We start from the raw sequence: 13,968 nt of genomic DNA on the forward strand, positions 1-13,968 counted from the left end.
GATCACTTCATTGATAAGAAAAAAATGGCTCTTAAGAATAATAAAGATGTTCAAACTGTAGAAATTACTTATTTCGTATCCACACTCCTTTCTTATCTAAGTTTACTCAAATTCACTATTTCACTTTTATCTTAAACTTTTCATCTTAATTATCTATTTGTTATTAATATGTGCTCATTCCCATGTGATTAAAATTCCCTAAGGTTTCATGTAATATTTACTTCAATGTGTTATTATTGGATGATTAATGGAGAAAATATGAAAAAAAGTTTTCAAGTGCAGTGATTTTTTTTATATTAGAAAAGTAAGTGAAAGAAGTTCTTTGAATTTGACTTAATGAATACAATAGGAATTTTCATCAAAAATCCTAGGCAGAACTGCCAGCCCATTTTGAAGAAAATTATTTCAGCTGAGCACAGTGGCTCGTCTCTAATCCTAGTTCCTTGGTAGGCTGAGATAGGGATGGTCACGGTTCCAGGCCTACCTGGGCACAACAGTTTGCAAGAACCCATCTCAACAGAAAAATCTGGGTATGGTGATACACACTGCCATCCCTGCTTCTCAGGAGGTATAAGTAGGAAGATTGAGATCCAGGCAAGACTGGGCAAAAAGGGAGATTCTATCTCCAAAATAACCAGAAGAAAAGAGAGAGAAGGCTGGCTAAAGCAGCAAATTGCTTGCCTAGCAAGCATGAAACCTTGAGTTCAAACCCCAGTATGGCTCAGAAAAACAAAACAAACAAAAAAAAGAGAAAGAAAGAAAATGTTTTAGGGGTATGTGTGTTATATCTAAAGTCAGACTATGTCTTTGAAAAGTAAAATCTGAAAAATGCAGTAATGCATGCTATCCTTATCAGGTATAGGCACAAGTTCATGTATTTATCTATTTGTTCATCTATCGGCCCCATTCCTCCTTTCCAGGGAAAGAAGTCATTAGCCAAATTCTACACAGAAACAAAACCAAAAACTTTTTAGGTATTCAAGAAGGAAGTAAAGATGTTGGGGGGGTTATTTAATTTTTAAAAGTGAGATTAACTGACAGTAATGAAATGTCTAAGATACATTAGTGTTGAGGGTTCATGAATTTATAGTGAAGATACTGTCAGCATCTCCATCATAAGCTAGGTTTTACAACCTAGTCATAAATTTTTTGCTTCAGGGTAGATAATGGATAACATTAGCCCTCTTGAGAGTAGTGTCATTTTTTTAGTTTGTAAGTTCAAAGCTTCAACCTTCAAAATTACTTGAGCATTAAGCACACAATATAAAAAGTATTACCATTTTCATAAGATTTATTACTTGAAAAGGAATTAAAATTTCAAAACATGATGAGAGTTTATAAAATATATGTTTAAGTCAACTGAAGATGGTATTATCAAATAGCTCAATCAGTTAAGACTGCGAAGTTTTAGCTGCTAAGGATTTTACTTTTATTTGTGTGTTTAGTACTAGAGATTGAACCCAGGGCCTTGCACTTGCTAGGAAAACCTAGTTTTTACCAAGTTTCACTTGGTGAAATTTCAGGAAAAAAAGTTACAAGTATCCAAATTACCTTCTATAATTATCTTCTTCTTGATATCATACAAAATCTCTATTTAGCATAAAATTGAGCAAGTGCTACTATTCAATCTATTCTTTAAAACATTTACTTGGTCATGGGTGACTCATGCTGATTTTTATTCTTGCTCGTTTTCCCAACCTCATTTTTCCTTTTGTAGTATACTCTCCAAGAGTGCAGCTGCAATTCCTGTTTTTGTGGTGATTTTATTGAATAGCTGTTACAGTTCAAATTGAAATAACCTTCAGTTAATCTACTTAGAATTTTCATGTGTGGAGGGTTCTGGAAACTGTAAAACAGTCTGTTTCCCAGTAGTGGGAGAGGGAGGAGAGGAATACCTGATAACAGAAGGACAGTGTTGTTAATTCACTTCCTTCTCTCCAAGATGTAGTTTCAATAACAGATTCAACATAAAATCTGAACTAATAATAACTTTTAAAGGATAGTCAGTTTTATTTATAACTTTAATGTACTTTCTATTATATCTGAATGAACTATTGAGAACTAAATGTTAATTTAAAATGGTCTTCTTCACATTAAATTAAGCCTTCTATGTACATTTCAGATTTCATTTTGTAATGGAATTTTTGAGGTATTATCCAATTTGTCGTTATGTATACACAAAAAACTTTGTAAACATTTAGCAATAATATTTATTTGAATGGCTGTACTTTGAACTCTGTCTCTATAGAAAATACAAAATTAGCCACACTATATTCTCACATAGAGAAAATAAAGTCCTGGTATTTTCAGGAAAATAAAAAAAAAAATCAAATGATTTCATCTATTACTGTCAATTTATGGTTCTTAATATGTTACCAGAGTAATAAGGTATAGAAATTCATTCCTTCTGTCAATTTATGAAGAGTTCACACATAGGTTATTAGGATAGACCCTACATATGCTCAGTAGAATCCCTTTCATATCAATGTCAAGAGCTCTGTCATGAAAGAAGTAGTTATCAAGCTGGGCAAAGTCCAAGATTATGTTCTGGAAACAGGGGCACATCATGAAATCTCTAGTATAATAGCTGTCAGCTAATAAAGAATTTATTTTGGGGACTTATTAGGGATTTTGGGTTAAGGTTGTTGATCACCAGATGAAATATATAAGCCTTGACATGCTGTTAGACAGAGATCTTCACCAATAATGTACTGGTATGTGAAGTCCCCCAAAATGTTACAAAAGTACTTTGTTTATCCAGAGTAGAACAGCCTGTACTGTACTATTAACAAAATGTTTCAATGCATGTACTGTATCCACCCATCGTGTTTTCACATTCAGTAGGAAACATAAAACATTTGTATTCACTTACTCAACAAATACTTAATTGAATGCTTCCAAGGGATAAACTTTTAAGTGATCAGAGAAGATAAAGATACATTTGGGAAAAAACTATCTTATACTTTATAGAAGCTTAAATTATGTGTCTAGATTCCAGGCTTTTAATAGATAAATATAAAAAGGGAAAGATATTTTGAACTACAAATGATGACAAGGAGGTATAGCGCTATATGGCATACATGTCTGTAGCTGAGTTGAGTATTTTTCTTTCTTTTCTTTTAAAGTTCTATACTAGACTTCATGATATGTAATTCCTTTAGTTGTTTGACTTAATGATTTCATTGCTGCTATCTGAAAGGTACTGTTATTTATATCATCCCCATTTGTCATAGGAGAGCAGCAAACTGATTAAGGTTATAAGTAGTATATTTTTGTGCCAGACATCAAACCCAGGAAAATATTGCACTGTATTTTGGGGGCCAAATAAGTCATGCTGATATGAAAAGGCAGTAGGCTGAAAACTAGTAAAAATATAATAGCATCAGTGAATTACAACTTTTAGAATCAAGCAGAGCAAGCCAGAGTTTACAGAATTGGAAATAAGAAGCTATTGTAGGAATTAGTAAGACAAGTCTTATAATAACTGTACCATTCAGAAAGCAATATATGGTACTAGTTACCTGGTCTGATGATTTTCATACTCACCATATTGCAGTACTTTTGCCTTATTATATTTGTAAATTTTATTTTTGACAACTTGAAAACAAAAACAATCACAAAGAACCATCTGCTAAAATAAATGTTCAAATTGTGGTGTTTGTCTTCTCCCTGTGTGAATTGATTAATCTGTGATGTCATTGTTATGAGAAACTTTTCCACTAAATAAAATTTATTTGCCTTTATAAAGAGTGTTATGCAAAATCATCTTAAATGGTTTATCTGACAGATCACAATGATTTGCACAAAAATTTTTAAGAATTTTATATTACTACTATAAAAATTGGTGTGTATCTGCTTATACATAGATATACTAATATGTAAATATATAATACCTAATACAAATATATACTTATAAATATAAATATATGTATTTAAGAAAATTAGTATAGAAACATATGTGTAACATTCTATATGTAGATGGTCCATCTTTATAATTCTGCCTTTATCTATGACTGTGTGTAAATTATCCATTTACTTCATTTATCTGTTAAAATTATCAGTTATAAAATATATTTTTAGAGTTTTGTAGAGTTAAAAACATATAACTTGGAGGATAAAATATATGTGTTCTAAAGAGTTCTTCCTGTCATAATTGAGTTATTGGATGGTCTTTAAGATTTATGTTTGCAATTTTAAATGCTTTATGTATATATAAAATTATAATTTTATTCATCTGGTTGAAGAATCCTAGGCAAGTGGATTTGTATACTAGTGAAATCATTTATGTGATTACATGTTTTCTGAAGGAAAAATTTAATTAATGATAATTTTTAAAGGATGAGAAGATACCGGAAGTCAGTTTTACTTGCAAACTTTAATGTACTTTCAATTTGATTTGAATTGACTTCGGAGAAACAAATGATCAGTAGATTTACTGATGCATTTTTAAATACCTATTGAAACTTACATGCTTATAATTTTAATTACAGTAGTCTTGTATTAACTATCTTGTAGATACCTTGAAAGATGAAGCAATTTTATGGTATGATAGTTCACATTTACTGAACTTATTTGAGAGTGTCATCAGAAAATAACAGAAACATTGACTTTCTGCTCATTTCTCTGTGTTTTACTAGCTGTGCACTCTGAGGCCTGTATTCTGACTTCTGTGATTTTTTTGTGATTTTCAGCATTCTCATACTCATAGTATATGTAAAGTAACAGTGGTCTTGCGATAAATATTTTCTTAAAAAAATAATAATATATTTAGATCTTTTGGTTAGTGTTAGTACAGACACACACACAGAAAAAAATTTAAAACCCTAATGGCTAGATGAAACACACATTGAGCATTTCTTGCGTGCCAGCATTGTGTTAAATGTTTTCCATGCATAATCTTGTTTAATCTTATGTCTATATACTAAGTATTACTTTTGCTCTAATTTTGCATCTCAAGTAGCCAAATCTCAGTTTTTTCTCCTTCATTTGAATTCATCAATCCATATTTTAATCTCATTAAACATGCAAAGATGCTATATGCATATTAATTTTTTTTTATTTTTAGACAACTAAAATGCAATCATGATTCATTACTTTGATAAATCAAATACTAATATCACATCTGGTTTTAAATAAAGACAAATGTGTCCAGCATGAAGAAGGTTTTTGTAGAATATTGATAGTGTAGAAAAAAATAAAAGCAACTCTATTTTAAGAAATCCAAGAAGATAGGCTTAGGTAACATGAAGATTATCATTTCCACAGAGTATATATAAAATTGGAGTATTCACAAGGGCAAAATTAGAATTGAATGAGCCAGGTCCAAAACCAGATGGCAAGAAAAAGTTTCAATCTGTTCCATGTGGAAATGGATTTTTAGATTTCTACATGATACATTACATTATAAGTTCAAATTAATTTTAAACTTTTAATTTTTCATATGTGTCTTCATATCTCCTAGTGCATGCTTCTTTGTCTGTCTTCTTACCAGTGAATCTAAAGTGGACACCAAACAGCTCTTCACTGTACATTAAATACACAGAGAATAGAAATTTACTGTGTGTATTTTGAACTCCACTCAATAAAAATTTTAAAAGATAAGAAGCTTTTTTATCTCTAAGAAACTATTTGTTTGAATAATACATAAACACCAAAAAACAACAGAAATTCTACTGAGGATTGCACAACAGCTCCAATAAAATTATGTCATTATTACAGCTGAGAAGCTCGGGATAGTGTTAAACCTCACACCGCACTGTGTTCAATGTCACGGTCATATACTTTCTCCTCTCACCAGAATCCTATTTAAAGGGAGAATGTAAAGAATGAAACTTGGGTACTCATGGAAGTATTTTGAGGTGTCAAAAGTTAAGCACGAAAACAGAAAAAAGTCACTTCTCTAGCTTCACAACCTACAAGGGATATATAAAATGCTATACGCTCTTCCTGAGCGGAAGCTTTATGTCCTCCTCAAGTCAGGACTCGGCTATGTGGTTGCTGTGTATCATTTAAATGGACAATAATGCTATTTTTTTTTTAAGTATATGGCTACTGATTTAGGATGATTCTTAAAAGTCACTGTAAAAATGGTATTTTTGGAAAAAAGGACAGGGTCCTTTTCTCTCAATTAACCAATTGGCAATTGCTTCATCCTTTAAATTACCTAATAGTGTGTTTGCTATGAGTTAATTATTTGAGGCAGAGAGTTTTAAGACAGACTAGATACAAAACATACCTAAAGGTCTTGATGCAAATAATAATGAAATACTAGTTCATGAAATAATTCTCATGAAAATAATAATATTGTCTTAAGGGTGTTCATGAAAATAATAATTTTGATTTCATGGATAAAATAAAATTTACTTGAGATCAGTTGAGATATTTTTCACAAAAATAATGGGATTTAAAAAAACTATCCTTATAGGAAAAATAAAAGAAAAATTTAAAAATGCAATTGCTTTGGTACTTGTGTTCAATCCCTAAACTACAAATGTTTATGAAATAAAATATTCTTATATGCCATATTTTATTTCATACTATGCTGCAATTACATATATATGTTCATATTTTAGAATCTGAAAATGGCTCAAGCCTCATTATGAATACCAAGACTTACGGCATCAAATTAAAAATACCACAAGTTAGCAGTCATTGTATTGTAAATTAAACTAAAATTACTATAGGACACATTTCTAGATATAGAAATGTTTGAGTTCATAAAATCATTAAGAAATGAAGAAAAGTTTGACATGCCATTATTCTCCAATAGTTCCCTGAATTTCATTTTTAAAGTAATTAATACTGCCTTCTAAATGCATTGGAGTGTTAAGTATCAGACTATACTTGTAAAAGGACATTGATAGTGCCTGGATTCCATACACTTTTGTTTGCACATTAGTGAGTCTATAATAGTTCATGTTGGTTCATTTCTCCCCTGCTTTCCCATTAATGCTATTTAGGGTATGGAGACATCATTATTAAAAAAAAAAAAAAAACAAGAAGAAGAAAAAGTGCTGTAGTCTTGTGTTCTGTTTTGACATTAAAAAAATTTGGAATGATATATGGAAAGAAGCATAATTGTTCCTTCATCAAAAAATGTTATAAGCGTAAGTAACAAAAACCATGTGAACTTAAATTATGAGTAATCAGAGAATTAGTCAATATTCAATTGTTCTCTATTTGATAGTATTAGAGCTTAAGAAATAAAACCTGTGTCTTTGAAGACAATTTCAGAAGCAATAACCAAGTAAGAAAAAAATGTACGGAAAGCATATAAAATATTTTAATGAGGAATTTAGGTGATGCCGAATATTTTATTCTACATTTTCTGAAGATTGCTGGTCTTGGCAAAAAGCAGTTCTCAAAATGTTTTAGTAATATAACCGAAAGTTGGCAGAGGTTAGATCCCAAATAATCTTAAAGGCTCTGATCAACCTAGTTTTCATTTAACAAGTAGCACACAATCAATGTAGCAACAAGGGAAATCACAGGAAAGCTTTAAAGAGAATAAAAAAAAGAGTCTGTAATACTTAGTCTTCATAAAAATATTCACTTTAATGCTACCCACTGAGAATGATCACTTAAATCCTGTTTAATATTTTTCTTGATATTCATGTGCATATAGATAGAAGATACATACATATATACTACATAGATATTCAAACACATGCATAGTAAGCATGTGTGTATTATATTATGTATTTCAAAGTATGCACAGATTCAGAACAATTATATGTAAAAATTTATTATATATTATAAATTGTATTTCATAAGTAAAATATATATTGCATGTTATATACTATATAGATAATTTTGCATCTTATTTTCTTTACTTATCTTTAGACTATATCTAATGCTATGAAATCTATGAGCATAAATCTGCTTGTTCCATTGGCAAAAGTTCTAGAAAAATTATTTTCTTAAAAGATATGAACATCCTAAGGTCGTGATTCATAATGCCAAAGAAAATTACATAAAGGAATATCAGCTTACAAACCTACCCAAATTACATTTGGATGAAGTGCTACTTAGCTTTTCTTTGTTGTGACCAAACACCTGAGAAGTCAATTTAAAGGAGGAAGAATGTATTTTGGCTCAAGGTTTCAGAGGTTTTACGCCATGGGTGGCTGGCTCCATTACAATGGACTTGTGCTGAGGCAGACCAGCCTGGCAGCAGGGGCTTTGACAGAGGAAGCTGTTCACCTCATGATTACTGGGAATCTGAGAGAGACAGGAAGAGGACAAAGCCACGGAGAACATATGCCCTTCAAAGACAGCCCCTTACCAACACCCTTCAGTCGGGTTCCACCTTCCCTTTTCCCCCATCTCCCAATAGTCTGTTAAATTATCAACCCATCAATGAATTAATCAATAATTAGGTCATTGATTGGATCTCATGATCCAATCACTTTCCCAAAGCTTAACCTCTGCATATTACATTGAGGATCAAGTCCCAATTTAATGTGAATGTTAGCAAAAATTTTTTAAATTCACATTTTTCTACATTTGTATACTCTGCAGATTTTTTGTGTACTATTCATATACTGTGCAGTCTAGATGTCATGGTTTTTGAAATAATGCAATAAAGAACTCACAGATATTGAGGAATAATGAAAAAACTGAAAAACTTTACCTAAGAAGGTAAAGTAAAATAGTGGCTGATTAGCCTTGACCAAGGGAAATAGGATCATTTTTTTCCATTGTGTTTTATAAGAAAAGTGTACAGGTGCTTCAAAGGAAAAGGAAAAGGTTGCATTAGATGCCTAATTGTGTGATTAAAAAGGAACAAAGAAAAGAAAAATGGAAAGAAAAGAAGGAATCTTTAAGTGACACTTAAGGAAATCCTGGATTTCAGATTAATGTGAAAACTAAGGCCCCAATGACCATAAGTCACCAGAAAACAATGGATCTAATAGTCATTGACATTTGTTGTCACTGGAAGTTTTAGCAGAGCAGAGTCTTCAATGTGAAGAGACACTATCTCTATGTTCCTACCCAATCTTCAAATTCTATGAGTATATAAAATAAAAATAAAGCACTCTTGCTAGTATGTCATCAACTATTTTGAAGATATGCCCAGAAATATTAATTGTAGTAACAGGAAGATTTGATAACAGTTTATCATTATATACTAGGAAGGGTTTTTCAAACATTTCTTTTGAGAATTTTATTAAATCTGTGTGTTAATTTTCTAATACAAAGTGTACTTTTTTTTATAAAGTATGTCATTAATTGTCATAGGTCTCCAACCTCATAAAGAATGACAGCAATTAACAAAACTCTAGAAGAGATTTCTGAGCAAACAATCAGATTGTCTTGCTAGAGTGCATAGTTCCCAAACTTGACAAGACTGAGTGGATCAGAGCAAGTCAATTAACAAACTGCGCACTCACAGCACATCAAACAGCAGGAGGATGGGTGCCATAGCTCCATTTCTCTGTCCCCAATGCCCCATAGTGGAGCTTGTTGGGGCCTGGTGGTTCTACACTACTGCAGCAAAGGACCCAGGACCAGTAATGCAGAATCTTTTATAGCAAACAGTAAATACGTGCCTTCCACTAGGGCATAAGAGTTGTGAGTTACTCATCTCCATCTATTTAATTACCTTTGTGACTTGCTGCAGGAGCTGGGCAGTCAGAGAATAGCTGTCCTTTGTAGTCTCACAGCGCACAATGTCAGCAAGGACTTGCAAGGAATTGGTTCATGGGAGAGTGTTGCATAAAAATTAATGGAACATTTTAATCCAAATTCAAAAATAATTTTCTTCCAGTAAGATACCTATTCCAAATTTGGGGAAAAATATTTTGGTGCTATTCTTTTAGAATCTTCTTCAAAGCCCCTTTGCTTTGTTCTTTCAGGAGTAGTGATGCATTTCTTGAAGACATCTTAAATCTTAGTCTTCCTTGTGACCACAAAGGAGCATTTTAAAAGCATTAACTAGCAAGAGAATCTGGCTTTCAAAAATCCAATTCATTGTGCAAAATATGTAACGTACATCCAAAACATCTAAATACTAGAAAGTGAAAAAATAATTCTAAATCAATAATTATATTAACATTTTCTTATATACATTTATGTTTTTAAGAGCAGGTTTGAAAGGTGATTGCAAAATAATGTAACATGTAAAAATTATAGATTTAACTGAGAGGGGCTTTATGAAATAGAAACCAGGTAGTCTATTTATACCTTCAAGCACCTTATGTTCTAAAGAAAAACATGAAGTAAAATGCATTAGTGCATACTGACAGGCAAAATATTAGAAGTCAATTAATTCTAGAGGTAAACAATTCTCGTAAGTAATCCAAGTGACAGAAGAAATAAAGGATATTCTTTAATATAAGAAATCCAGGCATTATTATAATTTCTTTCAAATAAGTATTTTTGTAGCACTAAGAAGCATTCTTGATAGTATAATTATCATGCCTTCATGTGTATTTGAGTATTCAAATGTACTATTTTAATTTTTGTTCCTCTCACAGAGTCACTTGAGAATGCCTTAATACTCAGTTTTATAACAGAAATATAAATGGTTTTTTTTAAAAAAAATAAAAATATTGAAGTTATAGTGTTTGAGAATCTAAATATAATCTGCATTCTTGTAACATTTGTAAACAAAATATAATCCTTAAGACTAATTTGTGTAAGAAAACTAAGGTCTGAATTTAAGTGGTCCAACCTCATAGAAATTCTGTTGTGGATGACTAGACGCATCGATTCATTTTGATATTACATATAAATGAAAATACCAAATGTCTTTTGCTTTGTCAGTGAAAAAGTAGTTTAGGCTTAACAAATGGCCCAGTGATGTCTATTTGGAAGCTTCATGACATATTAAAGCAGTTGATGAGGTACAATTTGTTATGGGGTCACATCTGATTGATGGTTTACTATCTCACACAGCCTCATCTCCATTGGTGTTCCCATAATAAATGTTCATTACTAGACAGTGCTAAATGGGCTCTGCCTAAATCATGTTACTTATCACAAGTTTCAGTATATATGAATCAAATTTTGTTTATAGTTGCCTTTAACAGGATTTATCATATTGAAGCTTTTCTACCACCTCAAAAGGAATAACTAAGATAGAGATTTTTGGATAAGTGTTTTGAGCCCATGGGTGGCAATGTACCAAGAACCCAGCAACAAAGCAAATATTATATAAGTTTTATGGAAAAATAAAGGTAAAATGTGATTTGAAACTTCCTTTTCTGCTTCTCAATATAAAAAGTTGTGTATTTCTATAGTGGGCAGTTATAGCAAAATCATTAAAGGTATTTAGGATCACTTAAAAATATTTATGATTCATGAAAATAATATGAGGTATGTTGTTACTAGAAATAACGGATAACTTATTTTTTATATATAATCACTCTAGCAGGCTATTCTCTATAGCTGACTCAATCAGAAGCTTCTATTTTTATTGCTCACCTTTCTTTATTCCTGCTCAATCAAATTTTGATCCCATTTTGTTTTCTTCCTTGATGTCTTTCACCCTACTTGGCTTTTATTTCTTTTTTAGCTCTAGATTCCTTGCTTCTTGGTTTTAACCTCATGAAGTGACATTCTCCGTCCATAGTCAGGAATGGCCCAGTATATTTACAACATATATCGAAGTCCCTTCTGAAATTTCAAATCTAGAGAAAAGTTGATATCCAATGTTTGGGTTCTAGATTGTGCAATAGTAGAAAACTGAGCAGAGTATTTATTTGCAACTTTTTATTGTCTGCAAAGGATTTTTGCAGCCTCAGTGTACATTGGAGTCACGAGGAAGACTTGTTAGAGTACAGTGCTGGTCATCATCCTGAGATTCTGATTCAAAATAAGTGAGGCGAGACCCAAAAGTTTGCCTTTATAACAAGTTTGCAGGTGATGCCCATGCTGCTGGTCTTGGAACCACACTTTGAGAAGTCCTTATGAACTAGAATTGATCTTAAGAAACAGAAGAGTCTCTTTTAAAATCATGGTATTACTGAATGATAGTCTTTTGACCTTGGATAAATAACAGGGTTTCAAAGCTTGTAAGCTAGGAACCTATCTGTCAGCCTGAAAAGATGTCTGTAATGGCTTTAAGAATGTATACAGCAAGCCAACGGCAGTGTTTGGAACACATTTGATCATTCTTATTCTCTTTACCTTCTGCAAATAGACTGTGATATAAGTCATGATTTTTGTGCTGAGTAGATGAGGAAGGAAGCATTCCTTGAATTCTGTTTGTCTAGCTCTCAGTGAGTTAAGAAATAAAAAATAGATGGCTATGTGTGATGTATTTAATAAACATCATTTATTACTTAACATGTAGTAAATATTGCTCTAGTTTTAGGAAATAGCTTAATGAAAAATCCTGGTCACTGTCCTTAAACAGCTGATAGTCTAGCTCAATAATTGCGTTAAGGAGTTATTTATGGAAATTGTCTAACCAGAGTGGCTTCCTTTGTTATCTTGTTTTTGGCCCAATGCTATGCCCTCAAAGAATTCCTCCTCCTAAAAACCCCATCTAAAGAAGTCTAGCTGCATACTCATGTATTCATAGTTATTATTTTTCTAAAACCCAATTTTACTTCAGTTATCCTGTTCACTCATTTTTATGTGTTTGTTTTCTCGATAGTAGCTATCTATGAAAGAGAAAGAATCCGGTCTTTCTAATTTATCTTAAGTACCACCTCCCCACTCCCTGAAATGTTTGGAATTTAGAATTTATTGGCCAAATGAGTGAATGTAAGTCTGCTTAGGAAAACCTGCTCAGATTCACAGGGAGAATGATCTACAAGCAATCTAACTGTTTTGAGAGACAAAAGGGAGAATCAAAGAGTCAAATAGGAATGATAAGAAGAATTTATTAACCTAAATGTAATGTAAGTTAAATGAAGAAATTTGACCAATAAAGAAAAATGACCAATAGACATCTTCGTATAGATATTTATTATAACTGTAGTAGTGTTGAACTGACACACATAGCATGAAAAAAGGAAACTAACACTAAAAATAGAGAAGTAGACATGATCATCTTTGTGGAAGATCAAAAAAATCAATGACATAGCAAAGACAAGAGCTAGTTTGGGAAAAGTCACAATATAATTAAAAGGTCATTTTTCTAATTATGAAAATAATTTTTGCTAATTATTTATCTGGATTTATTTTGGATATGAAATCTAAGACATTGACACAAGCAAATATACTGTCAGCTAGGAGAAGTAGTGCACACCTGTAGACCTACCCACTCTTGAGGCAGAGACAGGAGAATGAGGCACTCAGGACCAGCCTGAGCAAAGTTGACTGAGACTTTATTTCAAAAGCAAAATGCAAACAGAAGGGCTAGGTTTGTGGCTCAAGTGGCAGAGCCCTAGCCTAGCATGAAAGGCCCTGAGTTCAATTCCCAGTAAAAACATGCTGCTGAACACCTTTTTCCATACATTTTTTTCTATGCATTTTTACATTTGAAGTCATATTACACAATTAAGTTTATATTCTGCATTTTCACTTAAATCATAAAATATTCCCATTGTCACAGACATGATTTATAATGACCACATAATGCTGTATTGTGTGAAGACACTGTAATTTACTTACATTTTCTCTTCTTGTATACTTAGACTGAATACCATGTAAGTGTAGGATATTTCATATTGTTTGTTAGAAAATTACTTCATTTTGTGTAATGCAGACACTGAAGCACTGCCTTAATAACAGATACTTATTTATCTTTCTTGGAATATACTGAACTAGTATTTGAGTACTGTGAAGGCCATTATGGACTTCTTTTTGTGGTACTGTCCTACAGTGACCTAGTATTGCCCTCATCAACCTGGTCTAAAATGGTCCATGGCAAGACAAACATCACTTTTAAAAAGTAAGCAAAAAGAAAGAAAAGCAAAAATCATTTCACACGCACTTTGTAGATACTATGTAGATATTATGCATACTTCTTTTCATTTCCTGTAAGACTTAGTTGTATAGCCACTCTAGTAAGAA

The 13,968-nt window shown here is 31.9% G+C and overlaps 1 protein-coding gene across 23 annotated transcripts in view; it reads left to right on the forward strand.

Moving 5' to 3' along the window:
• Robo2 (roundabout guidance receptor 2) overlaps positions 1-13,968 on the forward strand; it is a 1,713,446-nt gene that overhangs the window by 389,719 nt on the left and 1,309,759 nt on the right. The window lies entirely within an intron of this gene.

The sequence above is a fragment of the Castor canadensis genome, chromosome 5 (genome assembly GCF_047511655.1).
Source record: "Castor canadensis chromosome 5, mCasCan1.hap1v2, whole genome shotgun sequence".
NCBI classification, from domain to species: Eukaryota; Metazoa; Chordata; class Mammalia; order Rodentia; family Castoridae; genus Castor; species Castor canadensis.